The following is a 12,033-nucleotide window of genomic DNA, read 5'->3' on the forward strand; positions in this document are numbered from 1 at the left end:
TAAATGGGCTAAATGCTCCAATTAAAAGACACAGACTGACAAATTGGATAAAGTGTCAAGACCCATCACTGTGCTGTATTCAGGAGACCCATCTCACATGCAGAGACACACATAGGCTCAAAATAAAGGGATGGAGGAAGATCTACCACGCAAATGGAAAAGAAAACAAGGCAGGGGTTGCAATCCTAGTCTCTGATAAAACAGACTTTAAACCAACAAGATCAAAAGAAAAAGAAGTCCATTACATAATGGTAAAGGGATCAATTTAACAAGGAACACTTTTACACTGCTGGTGGGACTGTAAACTGGTTCAACCGTTGTGGAAGACAGTGTGGCGATTCCTCAGGGATCTAGAACTAGAAATACCATTTGACCCAGCCATCCCATTACTGGGTATATACCCAGAGGATTATAAATCATGCTGCTATAAAGGCACATGCACACGTATGTTTATTGTGGCACTATTCACAATAGCAAAGACCTGGAACCAACCCAAATGTCCAACAATGATAGACTGGATTAAGAAAATGTGGCACATATACACCATGGAATACTATGCAGCCATAAAAAATGATGAGTTCATGTCCTTTGTAGCGACATGGATGAAGCTGGAAACCATCATTCTCAGCAAACTATCGCAAGGATAAAAAACCAAACACTGCATGTTCTTACTCACAGGTGGGAATTGAACAATGAGAACACATGGACACAGGAAGAGGGACATCACACACCGGGGCCTGTTGTGGGGTAGGGGGAGGGGGGAGGGATAGCATTAGGAGATATACGTAATGTAAATGATGAGTTAATGGGTGCAGCACACCAACATGGCACATGTATACATATGTAACAAACCTGCATGCTGTGCACATGTACCCTAGAACTTAAAGTATAATAATAAAAAAATAAATAAATAAATAAAAATTAAAATTAAAAAAATGTAGAAATAATTTGGGACCCAGGATGATGTTATCTTGCTCTATATTTATTTAAGGGCATTGGATCAAAATTGCTTTATTAATTTCAGAGATTAAGATAATCTGGAACTGTGTTGTAATCCCTGCACAGGTTATTCTCCTTCTGTTTTATACTTACTGCTAGAATTAACCCCTTAAGTTCCCAATTTAAAATGTGGGCTTCAATTATATCTTTGAAGATTTACAAGTCTGTTAAAAGCTTAGCTTTTCAGTCTCATTAGCGCCTCTCATGGAATCAGTAGATGCCTCTGGGGAGAAAAGCAGCCCCAAATACAGGGTTCATCACTATGAGTTTCTCTCTTCTCCCAGATATTAACCCAATAATCCATCTCCCTTTTGTGGGTTCTTTGATGCCTTGAGGCAGGTTTTATTTTATATTTTTATTGTTTTTTCTAGACATCCTTGATAAGAGAGTTGGTCCAAATTATGTAGTATAACATTTCTAGAAACAGAAGTCCTTCTGTTTCCCATCATTCTGAGCAAACTATCGCAAGGACAGAAAACCAAACACGGCATGTTCTCACTCATAGGTGGGAATTGAACAATGAGAACACTTGGACACGGGGCGGGGAACATCACACACTGGGGCCTGTTGTGGGGTGGGGGGATGGGGGAGGGATAGCATTAACAGAAATACCTAATGTAAATGATGAGTTAATGGGTGCAGCAAACCAACATGGCACGTGTATACATACATAACAAACCTGCATGTTGTGCACATGTACCCTAGAACTTAAAGTATAATTTTAAAAAAAAGGAGTCTTTCTGTTTCCTTTTTAGTTATTTATTAATAGAATTTACCATCCTTATATGTGTGAAGCCACAATTTGTGTCTCAAAAATCTAAGCAATAACAGGTATAGGCAAATTGAACCTATGCAGTGGGAGATGATTCCTGGGCCTCCATACAAGCCACATAAAGTCAAGGTGAGTTCATTCCTGGGACTCCTTCTTGACCCTGAAACCAGTTTAAAATAATGTAGGAGACAAACCAAATTTGAGGTATCTCATCTAGACTGCAGACCTTTCAGTCTGGACTGAAAAACAAGGCAAAAACTGGCAATAATTATTTTGCTGCATGGTGTTTTAGAAGATCCAATGTCAGCTGGGCACGGTGGCTCACACCTGTAATCCCAGCACTTTGGGAGGGTGAGGAGGGCGGATCACAAGGTCAGGATATCAAGACCATCGTGATCAACATGGTGAAACCCCGTCACTACAAAATACAAAAAATTAGCCAGGCATGATGGTGCGTGCCTGTAGTCCCAGCTACTCGAGATGCTGAGGCAGGGGAATCGCTTGAACCCGGGAGGCGGAGATTGCAGTGAGCCGAGGTTGCACCACTGCACTCCAGCCTGGGCGACAGAGAGAGACTCCATCAAAAAAAAAAGAAAGAAGAAGAAGAAGGAGAAGAAGAAGGAGAAGGAGAAGGAGAAGAAGAAGAACTGATATCTAAGAGGTCTCTGGTTCCATTAATAGAATTTTTGCTTTAGCCATCATGCTGAGGCAGCCTAGTTAAGGTTACTGCTTGTAGAATCCCATGCATATTTCCTAAGATTTGCTCTGGCCTTGGCCTGTGTTTACAATATCGACACCGTTTATGAGGCATTTATTTAAGGTCCAGCAAGTAAATCCATATTTCCATAAGGACATACCCTTGCTCTAGTGGGTGCTGTGCTCAGCCAGCAATACAACCTCTTCAGGAAGAAGATGCTTATTCCTCAGCTTCAGGGAGTGTTGGCTGCTGACCACTCACAGATGTGTCCTTCTAAAAACTGCCTTATGTAGAAGGGAGCCACTTTGCCTAAGGGGACATTCTTTCCCTAGGGAAAGCCCACATCGAATATAGAAGTACAAAGGTATGAGCCCATTATTTCATTTCAGAAAACCTCTGAAGGGCCATCTTAGCTCCAGAACTCTCTATGAGGTTGTTAGATCCTCTGTTACAACTACATCACAGTTCCTTGTCTCACTGCTCAGTCCTGCTTCCCTCTTTCTTTTGGTAGTGCTGTTTCATAGAACACTCCCCAGGAAGCATTCTGCAGGCCGAGGCTCATCTGAGTGTTTCCTCGGCAACTGACCTGAGACACTCATCTACATAGAGCCACTTAACACTCATCTTAAGCAAACCCATCTTAAACAGCCACAACTTACCACAATAAAAACCTCAAATGGCCACTAGAAACAAAGTCCTACAGCTGCCTGTTCAGACCACAGCGGTAAGGAGGCAGTCGCACAGCATATAAAAGCCAGTCGTATTCAACGACATAGGCCACTGCACACCAACAAGGTCAAAGACTCATGGCCACAGCCTGTTTTCTAAACGTTGGCTCCACCAAAAGATTCTTCCCAAATTATTTTATTCTCCATTTCCATAATACTTTATTCCCTATAGTCGTCTTCTAACAAAGGTCCTAGTAGCTTTGTTCACGCTCTCCTGAATTGAACTTTTTCTATTAAACTGTAGATATCAACCTTTCCTCATACTCAAAATCAGAAAAATGTGTGCTAAAAATTTATACCAACTTTTATTATAACTTTCTTTTCAATAATCAGCATCCTTTTATTGCTGATGTTGTTACAGAAACCAATTACATTAGCCACAAAAAAAGTGTTTTCCTGAGTTGAAGAGCAAGGCAATTACTCTCCAAAATGTTAAGTAAAACAGTGTACAACATCAGTATTAAAATGTTAAATTTTACATTGTTTTTACCACGTTGATTTTCTGAACAATTTTGTTGAACAAAATAAGATAAAAGATTACATGTTTATTTTATCTTCAGGAATGTAAAGGTCTAATTATTCAAACAGTTTTTTACGATAAAACTAAACTCTGAAGGTGTCTACAGAGTTGGCATTTTTTTCTCTCTTCCTCCCTTTGAATCAGAAGTCTAACAAGGATTAGAAAAGACAAAACTCTATTCAGTGTTTCCGGCAAAGTAGAAAGGGTGAAAATATAAAAAATAGAAACTCCTTGGCTTTTGTTGTAAGTTATAGCTCTTTACTAGATTCAATATAGATGAAGTTTCTTTCTCTACTTGGGATTTACCTAAGTGAAATGGGTTATGAAATATTTCACTCTATCATTTTCCCAGAAGTTCCCTCCGATTTCTAACAAGTTTGTTTTCATATAAATTTTGGAACGGCTAGTTGCATTTTCTCCCTTGCTTTAGAAAATATAAAGACAAAAGTGAAAGTGAACTTAAATACAAATAACTTGGGTGCTATTATCAAAATTTGGTTTTGTCTTAGCAAAAATTAAGTAATCCACACAGGTCATCACAATGAGAAAAATAAAGAGCCTCAAATAAGCATTTCATAGACCAATGCTATTGATGATTAATTGATACTCAACTGACATCCTGAATTAGTTAAATTTGGTTGTGAGTGACAGAAAATTCAAACTGACAGTATCTTTTAAAAGATGGAGCCAGGCACAGTAGCTCATGCCTGTAATCCCAGCACTTTGGGAGGCCGAAGTGGGTGGATTACTTGAGCTCACGAGTTGGAGACCAGCCTGGCCAATATGAGGAAACCCCATCTCCACTAAAAATACAAAAATTAGATGGGCATGGTGGCATGTGCCTGAGTAGTCCCAGCTACTCAGGAGGCTGAGGCAGGAGACTTGCTTGAACCCGGGAGGTAGAGGTTGCAGTGAGCCGAGATCACGCCATTGCACTCCAGCCTGGGCTACAGAGCAAGACTCCATCTCAAAATAATTAAATAAATAAATAAAAATGCAACCACATTTCTCTCTCTTATAAAAAGACAGGAGTAGGCAATGCAGGGTTGATGTGGCATTCCATGGTGTCAGGAACTCAGTTTCCAATTTCCTTCTTTTGGGGGGCAGAGTTTTTATTTTTTTGTTTTGTTTTGGTCTTTACCACAGTTAGTCCTCATTCCAGTGGTCTTCCCATACCCTGAGGTGACTGCCAGAGTTCTTTCCATCAAATCCACCTTTCATCCAGCCAATAAGAGGAAGGGAAGAAGTGAGAACATCGACTTCCCACGATTTCAGAGCTGCTTTCTGCAGAAGTTATACATCACATTTGGCAGGTTGTAATCACATGACCACAATCAGCTCAAAGGGTGCCAAGAAACATAGCTTTTATTCTGCCCAGCTAATAATCAGCAGGTTTCAGTTATTCTAGAGGAAGTGACAAACATATCCTGGGAGAAAACCAGTGTTCTCTGTCATATAGCCCATTTGGCAAGACATTTATTTATTTAGCTATGCAGGTGTATAGTTAATAACCAGTTTTACTTGAATGGGCAATCTGGAAATAGCTCAAGGACCCATGGCTGCTTTTCTTACTTCATACTCATAGTATTCTTTTTTCTCACTTTAAACTCATATTAAGATTCATATCTGTTTCAAATAGTTTCCTGTCTAAAGCCATATCTGGCATTCTCTATGAAGTACAGTTGGTTGTGCATTGGGATGAGGGGGGTTGTAGTTATGTCAACTAGTGCCTTTGTATTTGGAAAAAAAAAAAACAAAATTATATTACAAGAAGAATCTTGGTGCTCTCTATGGGTGCTATCAGCCTTCCGGGAGCAAGCCTCAGATTCAAGCAGAAGTCCTTGAGTAGATTTACAGAAGCCACAAGAAATTTCCAATTCCAATTCCACTTGTAAGTCAACCTATTGTCAAAGTTACTGTTCCGTATTTAACAGATGATAGAAAATAGTTTTACATCCGGTATATGTTAGAATACATAATCTAAACGTTGCTGCTGCTTCAAAAATAATTTAAATCAGTTCAATATAAACAGTATCTTTGAAAGATGTGGAATCTATTCATTTCTACAGATAACAAAATCTACCCTTGGGTTTGCTAGAACATCAGAAAGCTGCATGTCTGGACTAGATCCTGTTATGCTGTGTAGAATTACTTTTCCCAGTCTTTGTCATAGGCTGACATAATGATCTTACTTTAAGAGACTTAATCACAAAAAGACCTATGGACCTCATAAAATTTACTGAAAGGACTTTCCTGAGAACATTGTTCACTGCGTTAAGCAGTTTCTCCTCTGATGGAAGAAATGTCCTTGTGGCCTCAGGACCAGGAATAGCTATAATTCTCCTAAACAGCCCATTGTCTATCTTCTAGACACTGCGAGTATGTAACTGATCCTGTCTTAATTATCATGGACCTCCAACAATGTGTGACCCACATCTAACCAGAGTATAGGGTATCGTGGCACTTCTTTAAAAATTTACACTGTTCTTGGCTTCATCTTATTTTATTGGCCATATATTTCCCTGGATTCTATTCCTGGATTGTTATCAATATATTTTTAATATTTTAGAGCCAAAAAGTTGTTGTGAATTTAAGGATAGGTTTCTGAGCTGCTGCGTGATTTGGGGGAAGCCGTAAGACAAAATTTTTAATAACAAGCATATGCAGAAATGGCATTTTAATCTCTACTGTCATCTACTGGTAGAATACAAAAATTTGTTTTTTGTTTGTTTTCCATTAGTTCTTGGGATGCAGGTGGTTTTTTGTTACATGGATAAGTTATTTAGTGGTGATTTCTGAGATTTTAGTGCACCCGTCACCCAGCAGTGTACACGGTATCCAATATGTAGTCTTTTATCCCTCACCCCCTCCCAATCTCCCCCCTGCTAAGTATCCAAAGTCCATTATGTCACTCTTAATGCCTTTGTGTCCTCATAGTTTAGCTCCCACTTATAAGTGAGACATACAATATTTGATTTTTCATTCCTGAATCACTTCATTTAGAAAAATGGCCTCCAGCTCCATCCAAGTTGCTGCAAAAGACATTATTTTGTTCTGTTTTATGGCTTAGTAGTATTCCATGGTAAATATCTACCACACTTTCTTTATCCACTCATTGGTCAATGGGCACTTAGGTTGGTTCCATATCTTTGCAATTGTGAATTGTGCTGCTATAAACATGCATGTGCATGTGTCTTTTTCATATAATGATCTCATTTCCTTTGGGTAGATACCCAGTAGTGGGATTGCTGGATCGAATGGTAGTTCTACTTTGAGTTCTTTAAGGAATCTCCATACTGTTTTCCATAGTGGTTGTACTAATTTACATCCCCAACCACAGTGTATAAGTGTTCCCTTCTTACCACATCCGTGCCAACATCTTTTGGTTTTTTACTTTTTAATTATGGCCATCCTTGTAGGAGTAAGGTGGTATGTCTTTGTGGTTTTAATTTTCATTTCCCTGATGATTAGTGATGTTCAGCATTTTTTTAATGTTTGTTAGCTGTTTGTATATCTTCTTTTGAGAATTGTCTATTCACATTCTTTGCCCACTTTTTGGTGGAAGTTTTGTCATTTTCTTGCTGATTTATTTGAGTTCCATGTAGATTCTGGATACTAGTCCTGTGTCAGATGCATAGTCTATGAGTATTTTCTCCCACTTAGTGGGTTGTCTGTGTACTCCACTGATTATTTCTTTTGCTGTGCAGAAGCTTTTTAGTTTAATTAGGTTCCATATATTTATTTTTGTTATTGTTGCATTTGCTTTGTGGGCCTTAGTCATGAATTATTTTCCTGAGCCAATGTGCAGAAGAGTTTTTCTGATGTTATCTTACAGAGTTTTCATGGTTTGGGATATTATATTTAAGTCCTTGATCCATCTTCAGTTGATTTTTGCATAAGCTGAGAGATGGGAATCCAGTTCCATTCTTCTACATGTGGCTTGTCAGTTATCCAAGCACCTTTTCTTCAATAGGGTGTCATTTCTCCTACTTTATGTTTCTGTATGTTTTGTCAAAGATCAGTTGGTTGTTAAATATACGGCTTTATTTCTGGGTTTTCTATGCTTTCCATTGGTCTACGTGTCTATTTTTATGCCAGTACCATGCTGTTTTGGTAAATATAGCATTGTAGTGTAATTTAAAGTTGAATGAAGTGATGCCTCCAGATTTGTTCTTTTGCATAGTATTGTTTGGCTATGTGGGCTCTTTTTTGGATCCATATGGATTTTACGATTCTTTTTTCTAGTTCTGTGAAAAATTATAAAGATATTTTGATGGGAATTGCATTGAATCTGTAGATTGCTTTGGGCAGCAAGGTCATTTTCACAATATTAATTCTACCCATCCCCAAGCATGGGATGTGTTGCCATTTGTTTGTGTCATCTATGATTTCTTTCAGCAGTGTTTTGTAGTTTTTCTTGTAGAGATCTTTCAAGATCCTTTATTAAGCATATTCCTAAGTATTTTATTTTATTTTTTGCAGCTGTTGTGAAAGGGATTGAGTTTTTTTATTTGATTCTCGGCTTGGTCACTGTTGGTGTGTAGCAGTGCTACTGATTTGTGTACATTGGTTTTGTATCCTGAGACTTTACTGAATGTTTGTCAGATCTAGGAGCTTTTTGGATGCGTATTTAGGTTTTTCTAAGTATGTGATCAACTCGTGGGCGAACAGTGACAGTTTGATCTCTTTTCCAATTTGGATGTCCTTTATTTGTTTCTCTTGTCTGATTGCTCTGGCTAGGACTTTCAGTACTATATTGAATAGAAGTGGTGAAAGTGGGCATCCTTGTCTTGTTCCACTTATCAAGGGGAATGCTTTCAAATTTTCCCCATTCAGTATGATGTTGGCGGTGGGTTTGTCATATATGGCTCTTATTACTTTGAGGTAAGTCCTTTCTATGCCTATTTTTTGGAGGGTTTTATCATAAAGGAATGCTGGATTTTATCAAATGCTTTTTCTGCATCTATTGAGATGATCATATGTTTGTTTTTAATTCTGTTTACGTGATGTATCATATTTATTGGCTTGCATATGTTAAACCATCCCTGCATCCCTGATACAAAACCCAGTTGATCATGATATATTAACTTTTTTGATATGCTGTTGGATTCGGATAGCTAGTATTTTGTTGAGAATTTTTGCACCTACGTTCACTAAGAATATTGGTCTGCAGTTTTTTTTTTGATCATTATTATTATTGTCTTTTCCTGGTTTTGGTATCAGGGTGAAAAACCCTGACATTTTCAACCCGAGTTTTAATGTTGCAGATATTTTGATTCTGTACTTCGACACAGAAGTATTTTACACAATATCATGCATTTTTATTATTTTTCCCTGGGAAGTTACCCATGGTGCAACCCTTTTATCCCAATTCAGTCTCTTCATTCTATGCATCATAATTTTCCAATTTTTGATTTGTTGTATTGTCTTCTGTCTTCCCTGGAATCTTCAGTATAGATTGTTGAGTTCATTCTCTTCTATTCACGGCTCGTGGATGTCATTTGGCCTGAGCGGGCTTCCGCTGTATATTATTTTATTTACTTATTATCCCCACTTCCTTCCCTTCCCCACATTTTAATGTATTAATGTGTCATCCTTCTGTGCCTATGTGTTCTTATAACGCATGGTGTCGGGGTCACAGCAGCTCAGGCGGGAGGAGCGGCAGTGGTCAGGCAGCCTAGCTTCACCAAGGCTCTCACGTGCAGCGGCCGCAGGCACCTGGCACACGCGCTCTGCACCACCGGGATGAAGGAGCCATGAAGGAAGAGCCCAGGAGGAGATCAGTGCCGTTGTCAGCTAAACCTTTTCCTGCAAAAGTGGAAATGAAGCCGGAAAAAGCAGCAGGAGGTCAGGCGTGGTGGTTCAGGCCTACAATCCCAGTACTTTGGGAGGCCGAGGTGGGCAGATACCTGAGGTCAGGAGTTTGAGACCAACCTGGCCAACATGGTGAAACCCCGTGCCTACTAAAAATACAAAAATTAGCCAGGTGTGGTGGCGGGCGCCTGTAATCCCAGCTACTCCAGAGGCGAAGGCAGAAGAATCGCTTGAACCCGGGAGGCGGAGGTTGCAGTGAGCCGAGATCGCACTACCGCACTCCAGCCTGGGTGACAGAGCGAGACGCGAGACTTCGTCAAAAAAAAAAAAAAAAAAAGAAAGAAAAAGAAAAGGACAAATCTTCAGACAAAAAATTGCAAACAAAAGGGGAAAGAGGAGCAAAGGGAAAACAGGCCGACGTGGGTAATCAAGAAACTAAAGATTTACTTCAGAAAACGGAAAAACTAAAATCGAGGAGAGTCCAGCCTCTGAAGCTGCAGAGAAAGAAGCCAAGTCTGATTAGTATTACATTCCATGTCTTATCGGTCTTCCCTGTCTCCCTTCTTGTACAACCTGGAGGAATATTTTTATCAACTATTTTGTAAACAAAAGTTTTTCAGTAGCTCTAGAAACATTTTTAAGAAAGAGTGAATCCCATCTCACCTCATTTTTTAAGTGTAAGTGCTTTTTTTAAAAGGCGAAATCATTCTCTGGTTGTTTATTTTTGGTACCAGAAAATAGTATGGAATATCGAATTATGGGAGGCTTTGTCTTGGGTGTCAGCTTAACATTCCATGGATGGGGGGTTAGCTTTTATATCCTATAATACAAAGCGTACTAAATGGCAATGTGGAGTCACAGTCCTGCCTTTAATGTCTTGAACATTTTAAATTACTTCTAGTCCCATGTTGTTTGTCAGTAGAATTGTTTCCTAAAGGAAACCACTCCTTCATAATGGCTCTCCCTGTCAGAATTGTGTGCACTCTGTAACATCTTTGGTCGTGGTAGTCCTGTTTTTCTAATAACTTTGTTACCATGCTGTGAAATACTAAAAATTTGAGTGTGTAGTGTATATGCTATTCAATTGTGAGTTGGTGGGACATCTGTAACAGCTTATCAACATGTGAAGATACTGGTACTTGGTAGCCTCTTAAGGAAAATTTGCCTCCAAATTTTAAGCAGGAAAGTTACTGGAACAACTTTAAAAAATAATTACAATACATGGCTTTTTAGATTTTCAGTACATATGTTAAGAATTGAAATATCTGTGTACTGACCCTCAACACAACCAATAAAATCTCAATTATAAAAGAAAAAAAGTGGTACTATTTGATGTGTACAACTCTAATTGCAATACAGGTATTGTACTGTATGCTTCGTGTATTGATGCATTGCATTCAGCACTTTCTTGAAGACCTTCGCAACAGTCTAGTCTGTTGTTTCTACACATGTATACTTAATCAACAAACATCTCCAAATTCATATATGGGTGTATATCTCATATATGTTATATATACCCATTTTATCGTTAGAATTCCAAATAGTTTTCTTAATTGTCTACGCATTAATTTTTCTCAGTGTGTAGTTTGTTGAAGAGAAATTCTTAATTTTACAAAGTAAAATTCAACTATTTTTTTTTGAGACAGAGTCTCACTTCTGTCACCCAGGCTGGAGTGCAGTGGTGCAATCTTGGCTCACCACAACCTCCATCTCCTGGGTTCAAGCTATTCTCCTGCCTCAGCCTCCTGAGTAGCTGGGATTACTGTAATCCCACCCCCAGCTAATTTTTATATTTTTAGTAGAGACAGGGTTTTGCCATGTTGTCCAGTCTGGACTGGAACTCCTGACCTCAGGTGATCCAGCCACCTTGGCCTCCCAAAGTGCTGGGATTACAGGCATGAGCCACTGCACCCAGCCCCAGTCCAAATTTTAAATGGCTGCTGTCCTCTGCCAATTTTTGGAAGCTTGACAAAGACAGCTTAGGAATTTTAGATAAATAGAGCAAATGATAAGCCTTTGGAAATGCATAGGAAACAAAATGACTATTTATAGAACCAAATACAAGCCTTACAGCAGAAACTAAAAAACAATTGTTTTGTATGCATGTAAATATAAGTAAAACCCAAAGGAGAACAAACAGCAAATAAAAGAAAATTAAAAGCAAAACCAACAGGAAAATAACTCCCAAATTTTCTCTTACTCAGTTTACCTTGGAGTCTACAGTGTTATCCAGGGCCTAAAAAAATATGATATTCTGTTTCTGATATACTAATTAATGTGTTTAAGTCCACCAGTACCACTCTACATTTTGTGCAATTAAGAAATTCACTTTAGGCATGTAACCAATAAGTACCTTAGTGCTAGTACTTTCTATGTAGAATAACAAATACAGTGTGAAACAAAGCAATGCAAGCATTTATGTAAAATTTGACTCCATGTTAAATCTGGCTTCATGCTTAACTATATTTAAAAAGAATTATCAAACTGCCAATGTATTTCTTTA

General features: G+C 38.6%; 1 pseudogene; it reads left to right on the forward strand.

Annotated features, from left to right (window-relative positions):
- Positions 1-3,144: 3,144 nt before the first annotated feature.
- Positions 3,145-10,356, forward strand: LOC129533410 (uncharacterized; annotated as a pseudogene).
- Positions 10,357-12,033: the final 1,677 nt, after the last annotated feature.

The sequence above is a fragment of the Gorilla gorilla genome, chromosome 1 (genome assembly GCF_029281585.2).
Source record: "Gorilla gorilla gorilla isolate KB3781 chromosome 1, NHGRI_mGorGor1-v2.1_pri, whole genome shotgun sequence".
Classification (NCBI taxonomy): Eukaryota; Metazoa; Chordata; class Mammalia; order Primates; family Hominidae; genus Gorilla; species Gorilla gorilla.